Raw genomic sequence first — 9,070 nt, 5'->3', positions numbered from 1 at the left:
GCAGGTGTGGTGCGGACGCTTCAGGAGATGTTGGGAGACACGATCCTCCTGCCGTATGACCCTAGCATTCTGCTGCTGACGGAGGTGCTCACCTCCAACTACCACGTCCAGGCTATGAGGAACGTCTTCATCCTCTGCTCGGCTCCGCACGTCTTCAACATATTTGAAGAAGTAGGTTTATACCAATCAATATGTGTGTAGTATTTGTGTAAGTTCGTTCATATAATATGCATGAACATGAAATAAGTATATAGTAATGTGCAAATCCTCAGAATATACGACTGCCTCCACCAGTGAGCTTCAAACTCCAGTCTGTCGACGCGGGAGGCTAGATTGTTACCAACCCGCACCAAAAAAAAGCAAATAGACTGGGGGTGAAAGGATGGAATGCAAAAAAATTCTCAGCGATTAGGCCTGAACATACAGGAGGGTGAGAGGCGTGCAAGGAATAAGGTGAATCAGAACGATGTAATATACCGGGGTCGACGTGCTGTCAATGGACTGAACCAGTGCATGTGATACGTCTTGAGTAAACCATGGAAAGGTCTATGGGGTTTCGATGTGGATAGAGAGCTGTGGTTTCGGTACATTGCATATGACAGCTAGAGACTGTGAACGAATGTGGCCTTTTCTGTTTGTTTTCCTGGCGCTACCTCGCTGAAACAGGAGTTAGCAATGCTGTTTCTTCTGGGGCGGGGTAGCGCCAGGAATGGTTGAAGGCAGGCAAGTATGAATATATATATATATATATATATATATATATATATATATATATATATATCCCTGGGGATAGGGGAGAAAGAATACTTCCCACGTATTCCCTGCGTGTCGTAGAAGGCGACTAAAAGGGGAGGGAGCGGGGGGCTGGAAATCCTCCCCTCTCGTTTTTTTTTTGATTTTCCAAAAGAAGGAACAGAGAACGAGGCCCAGTCCTCTGTTCTTAACGCTACCTTGCTAACGCGGGAAATGGCGAATAGTATGAAAGAAAAGATATATATATATATATATATATATATATATATATATATATATATATATATATATATATATATATATATATATATATATATATATATATATATATATATATGTATATATATATATATATATATATATATATACATATATATATATATATATATATATATATATATATATATATATATATATATATATATATATATATATATATATATATATATATATATATATATATATATATATACGTATATATATATGTATATATATATATATATATATATATATATATATATATATATATATATATATATATATATATATATATATATATATATATATTATATATATATATATATATATATATATATATATATATATATATATATATATATATATATATATATATATATATATATATATATATATATATATATATATATATACGAACAGAGTGCATAGAAACGCGCAACTTCATAGAACATACAAACCTTCAACAGCCAGGATCAAACCCGGGACCCCTTTGCAAGAGGCAGGAATGCTAACCGCCTGGCATTGACAAAGAGGATACATGTGTCAGAGGTGGAGGGAACGAGGAGAAGTGGGACACCAAATTGGAGATGGAAAGATGGGGTGAAAAAAAATTTGAGCGATCGGGGCCTGAACATGCAGGAGGATGAAAGGCGTGCAAGGAATAGAGTGAATTGGAACGATGTGGTATACCTGGGTGGACCTGCTGTCAATGGATTGAACCAGGGCATGTGAAGCGTTTGGGATGGATCAAGGTAAGTTTTTGGGGGCCTGGATGCGGAAAGGGAGCTGTGGCTTCGGTGCATTATACATGACAGCTAAAGACTGAGTGTGAACGAATATGGCCTTTGTTGACTTTTCCTGGCGTTATGTTGCGCGCATGAGGGGGGAGGGGGTTTTCATTTCATGTGTGGCGGGGTGGCGACGAGAATGAATAAAGGCAGCAAGTATGAAATATGTACATGTGTATATATGTATATATCTGTATATATATATATATATATATATATATATATATATATATATATATATATATATATATATATATACAGATATCTTTTTTTTTTTTTTTTTTTGCTTTGTTGCTGTCTCCGGCGTTTGCGAGGTAGCGCAAGGAAACAGACAAAGAAATGGCCCAACCCACCCCCATACACATGTATATATATACGTCCACACACGCAAAATATACATACCTACACAGCTTCCCATGGTTTACCCCAGACGCTTCACATGCCCTGATTCAATCCACTGACAGCACGTCAACCCGGGTATACCACATCGATCCAATTCACTCTATTCCTTGCCCTCCTTTCACCCTCCTGCATGTTCAGGCCCCGATCACACAAAATCTTTTTCATTCCATCTTTCCACCTCCAATTTGGTCTCCCACTTCTCCTCGTTCCCTCCACCTCCGACACATATATCCTCTTGGTCAATCTTTCCTCATTCATTCTCTCCATGTGCCCAAACCATTTCAAAACACCCTCTTCTGCTCTCTCAACCACGTTTTTATTATTTCCACACATCTCTCTTACCCTTACGTTACTTACTCGATCAAACCACCTCACACACTTTACCAAACTCAGTCACCAGCTTCTGCAGTTTCTCACATGAATCAGCCACCAGCGCTGTATCATCAGCGAACGACAACTGACTCACTTCCCAAGCTCTCTCATCCACAACAGACTTCATACTTGCCCCTCTTTCCAAAACTCTTGCATTCACCTCCCTAACAACCCCATCCATAAACAAATTAAACAACCATGGAGACATCACACACCCCTGCCGCAAACCTACATTCACTGAGAAACAATCACTTTCCTCTCTTCCTACACGTACACATGCCTTACATCCTCGATAAAAACTTTTCACTGCTTCTAACAACTTGCCTCCCACACCATATATTCTTAATACCTTCGACAGAGCATCTCTATCAACTCTATCATATGCCTTCTCCAGATCCATAAATGCTACATACAAATCCATTTGCGTTTCTAAGTATTTCTCACATACATTCTTCAAAGCAAACACCGGATCCACACATCCTCTATCACTTCTGAAACCACACTGCTCTTCCCCAATCTGATGCTCTGTACATGCCTTCACCCTCTCAATCAAAAGAAAGAGACAGCTGGTCAAGAGAAGGGTGCAAGAGGTGAAAAAGAGGGCAAATGAGAGTTGGAGTGAGAAAGTATCATTAAATTTTAGGGAGAATAAAAAGATGTTCTGGAAGGAGGTAAATAAAGTGCGTAAGACAAGGGAGCAAATGGGAAGTTCAGTGAAGGGCGCAAATGGGGAGGTGATAACAAGTAGTGGTGATATGAGAAGATGGAGTGAGTATTTTGAAGGTTTGTTGAATGTGTTTGATGATAGAGTGGCAGATATAGGGTGTTTTGGTCGAGGTGATGTGCAAGTGAGAGGGTTAGGGAAAATGATTTGGTAAGCAGAGAAGAGGTAGTAAAAGCTTTGCGGAAGATGAAAGCCGGCAAGGCAGCAGGTTTGGATGGTATTGCAGTGGAATTTATTAAAGAAGGGGGTGACTATATTATTGACTGGTTGATAAGGTTATCTAATGTATGTATGACTCATGGTTAGGTGCCTGAGGATTGGCGGAATGCGTGCATAGTGCCATTGTACAAAGGCAAAGGGGATAAGAGTGAGTGCTCAAATTACAGAGGTATAAGTTTGTTAAGTATTCCTGGTAAATTATATGGGAGGGTATTGATTGAGAGGGTGAAGGCATGTACAGATATATATATATATATATATATATATATATATATATATATATATAATATATATATATATATATATATATATATATATATATATATATATATATATATATATATATATATATATATATATATATAAATATATATATATATATATATATATATATATATATATATATATATATATATATATATATATATATATATATATATATATATATATATATATGGTGTGGTTTTAAACCATAACAACAATAATACAATAAGTTTGTTCTTCGGGACAGCTGTTGCATATAGATATGCCAGTGGGAGCTGATGGATTCCGCGTTCCAAATGTTATTGAGCATGAAAAACAGAACAAATTAGAATGGGGCAAGCAGGGTCTTATTCCTGACAAGTGTATCCTGCTCAAGATCCGACCAGGCTGGATTTGACCAACGACCCGGACCACAGACTGGGAAGTGCCAGGTCCTCCAACGCCTCGCTGGAAATTGCTTGCGGCCGAGCCGGACATACGTCATCATTGGAAATTGAAAACGTGCGTGTGTCCGGGCGAGTTAGGAACAAGGGTAAAGAAGTCTGTCGATGAACGAGACGCGCACGCGCCCGAGTACTGAACTAAGGTCAGAGGATTCCGTTCTCCCCTGCAGTCATCAACATCAGAACGGTGCGAAGATAACAGCTCACTGCGAGGTGGCGTTGGGAACAGAGGGGTGCCTAAATGTGTGTGGATGTAACCAAGATGTGAAGACCCTTACTGGAAAAACAATCACTCTTGAAGTAGAACCTTCAGACACAATTGAAAATGTGAAGGAAAATAGTGAAATTGGAAAAAAATGTAGCTTAGACATTGAAGCTTATTGATACAGTGGTTAAATTGATGAGAACTGCTATTGACGTTTGTGTAAATAAATTATACATTTCCCTTTTTCCATAGCCAGAGGTTGAACCATTATGTGACATTCATTTTTTTTCATTCATTTCAAGCTAGAAGTTTCAGTTTTCTAAATTGTTTCTTACATTATTCATATGTATATATATGTATGTGTGTGTGTGTGTGTATATGTGCGTATGTATGTGTATGTGTGTGTATGTGTATATGTATATATATATGTATATTATCCCTGGGGATAGGGGTGAAAGAACACTTCCCACGTATTCCTCGCGTGTCGTAGAAAGCGACTAGAGGGGACGGGAGCGGGGGGCCAGAAATCCTCCCCTCCTTGTATTAACTTTCTAAAATGGGAAACATATATATATATATATATATATATATATATATATATATATATATATATATATATATATATATATATATATATATATATATATATATATATATATATATATATATATATATATATATATATATATATATATATATACATATATACATATATATATATATATATATATATATATATATATATATATATATATATATATATATATATATATATATATATATATATATATATATATATATATATATATATATATATATATATATATATATGTATATATGTATATATATATATATATATATATATATATATATATATATATATATATATATATATATATATATATATATATATATATATATATATATATATATATATATATATATATATATATATATATATATATATATATATATATATATATATATATATATATATATATATATATATATATATATATGTATATATATATATCTTTCTACCTCCATATTGGTCTACCACTTCTAGTTCTCTCCACCTCTGAAACATATATCATCTTTCTCAATCTTACGTCACTCATTCTCTCCATGTGACAAAACCATTTCAAAACACCCTCTTCTGCTCTCTTAACCACACTCTCTTTTTTACGAAACATCTCTCTTACCCTTTCATTGCTTACTTGATCAAACCACGTCACACCACATATTGTCCTCAAACATCTCATTTTCAGCACATCCACCCTCCTGCGCACAACCCTATCTATAGGCCACGCCTCGCAACCATATAATATTGTTGGAACCACCATTCCTTCAAACATAACCATTTTTGCTTCCAAGATAATATTCTCGACCTCCACACATTTTTCAACGCTCCCAAAACTTTCGCCCGCTCCCCACCATATGATTCAATTCCGGTTCCATGGTTCCATCCGCTGCCAAATCCACTCCCAGTTATCTAAAACACTTCACCTCCTCCAGTTTTTCTTCATTCAAACTTACCTCCCAGTTGAATTGTCCCTCAATCCTTCTATACCTAATAACCTTGCTCTTATTCACATTTACTCTCTGCTTTCTTCTTTCACACGCTTTACTAAACTCAGTCACCAGCTTCTGCAGTTTCTCACATTAATCATCCACCAGCTATGTAATATCAGCGAACAACAACTGACTCTCTTCCCAAGCTCTCTCATCCCCAACAGACTTCATACTTGCCCCTCTTTCCAAAACTCTTGCATTCACCTCCCTAACAACCCCATCCATAAACAAATTAAACAACTATGGAAACATCACTCACCCCTGTCGCAAACCAACATTCACTGAGAACCAATCACTTTCCTCTTTTCCTACATATACACATGCTTTACATCCTCGATAAAAACTTTTCACTGCATCTAACAACTTGCCTCCCACACCATATATTCTTAGTACCTTCCACAGAGCATCTCTATCAACTCTATCATATGCCTTCTCCAGATCCATAAATGCTACACACAAATCCATTTGCTATTCTAATTATTTCGCACATACATTCTTCAAAGCAAACACCTGATCCACACATCCTCTATCACTTCTGAAACCACATTCCTCTTCCCAAATCTGATGTTCTGTACATGCCCTCACCCTCTCAGTCAATACCCTCCAATACGATTTCCCAGGAATAGTCAACAAACTTATACCTCTGTAATTTGAGCACTCACTTTTATCCCCTTTGCCTTTGTACAATGGCACTACGCAAGCATTCCGCCAATCCTCAGGCACCTAACCACAAGTCATGCATACATTGAATGAACTTACCAACTAGTCAACAACACGGTCACCCACATTTTCAATAATTTCTACTGCAATACCTTCCAAGCCCGTTGCCTTGCCGGCTTTCATCTTCCGCAAAGCTTTTACTACCTCTTCTCTGTTTACCAAATCATTCTTCGAACACCTCTCACTTTGTACTCCACCTCGACCAAAACACCCTATATCTGCCACTCTATCATGAAACACATTCAACAAATCTTCAAAATACTAACTCCATATGTATTATCCCATGGGGATAGGGGAGAAAGCATACATCCCATGTATTCACTGCGTGTCGTAAAAGACAACTAAATATATATATATATATATATATATATATATATATATATATATATATATATATATATATATATATATATATATTTCTTTTTTTTTCATACTATTCGCCATTTCCCGCGTTAGCGAGGTAGCGTTAAGAACAGGGGAGTGGGCCTTAGAAGGAATATCCACACCTGGCCGCCTTCTCTGTTCCATCTTTTGGAAAATTAAAAAAAAAAAAAAAAACGAGACTGGAGGATTTCCAGCCACCCGCTCCTTCCCTTTTCAGTCGCATTCTACGACACGCAGGGAATACATGGTAAGTATTATTTCTCCCCTATCCCCAGGGATAATACATATGGAGTTAGTGTATATATATATATATATATATATATATATATATATATATATATATATATATATATATATATATATATATATATATATATATATATATATATATATATATATATATATTTGGTAAACAGAGAAGAGGTAGTAAAAGCTTTGCGGAAGATGAAAGCCGGCAAGGCAGCAGGTTTGGATGGTATTGCAATGGAATTTATTAAAAAAGGGGTGAGTGTATTGTTGACTGGTTGGTAAGGTTGTTTAATGTATATATGACTCATGGTGAGGTGCCTGAGGATTGGCGGAATGCGTGCATAGTACCATTGCACAAAGGCAAAGGGGATAAGAGTGAGTGCTCAAATTACAGAGGTATAAGTTTGTTGAGAATTCCTGGTAAATTATATGGGAGGGTATTGATTGAGAGGGTGAATGCATGTACAGATATATATATATATATATATATATATATATATATATGTATATATATATATATATATTTATATATATATATATATATATATATATATATATATATATATATATATATATATATATATATATATATATATATATATATATATATATATATATATATATATATATATATATATATATATGTGTGTATATATATATATATATATATATATATATATATATATATATATATATATATATATATATATATATATATATATATATGTATATATATATATATATATATATATATTTTTTTTTATTTTGTCGCTGTCTCCCGCGTTTGCGAGGTAGCGCAAAGAAACAGACAAAAGAAATGGCCCCACCCCCCCCCCCCATACACATGTATATACATACGTCCACACACGCAAATATGCATACCTACACAGCTTTCCATGGTTTACCCGAGACGCTTCACATGCCTTGATTCAATCCACTGACAGCACGTCAACCCCGGTATACCACATCGCTCCAATTCACTCTATTCCTTGCCCTCCATTCACCCTCCTGCATGTTCAGGCCCCGATCACACAAAATCTTTTTCACTCCATCTTTCCACCTCCAATTTGGTCTCCCTCTTCTCCTCGTTCCCTCCACCTCCGACACATATATCCTCTTGGTCAATCTTTCCTCACTCATTCTTTCCATGTGCCCAAACCACTTCAAAACACCCTCTTCTGCTCTCTCAACCACGCTCTTTTTATTTCCACACATCTCTCTTACCCTTACGTTACTCACTCGATCAAACCACCTCACACCGCACATTGTCCTCAAACATCTCATTTCCAGCACATCCATCGTCCTGCGCACAACTCTATCCATAGCCCACGCCTCGCAACCATACAACATTGTTGGAACCACTATTCCTTCAAACATGCCCATTTTTGCTTTCCGAGATAATGTTCTCGACTTCCACACATTCTTCAAGGCCCCCAGAATTTTCGCCCCACTCCCCCACCCTATGAATCCACTTCCGCTTCCATGGTTCCATCCGCTGCCAGATCCACTCCCAGATAAACTAAAACACTTCACTTCTCCAGTCTTTCTCCATTCAAACTCACCTCCAATTGACTTGACCCTCAACCCTACTGTACCTAATAACCTTGCTCTTATTCACATTTACTCTTAACTTTCTTCTTCCACACACTTTACCAAACTCAGTCACCAGCTTCTGCAGTTTCTCACATGAATCAGCAACCAGCGCTGTATCATCAGC

The sequence above is a fragment of the Panulirus ornatus genome, chromosome 14 (genome assembly GCF_036320965.1).
Source record: "Panulirus ornatus isolate Po-2019 chromosome 14, ASM3632096v1, whole genome shotgun sequence".
Classification (NCBI taxonomy): Eukaryota; Metazoa; Arthropoda; class Malacostraca; order Decapoda; family Palinuridae; genus Panulirus; species Panulirus ornatus.
Note: the sequence above shows the minus strand (reverse complement) of the source record.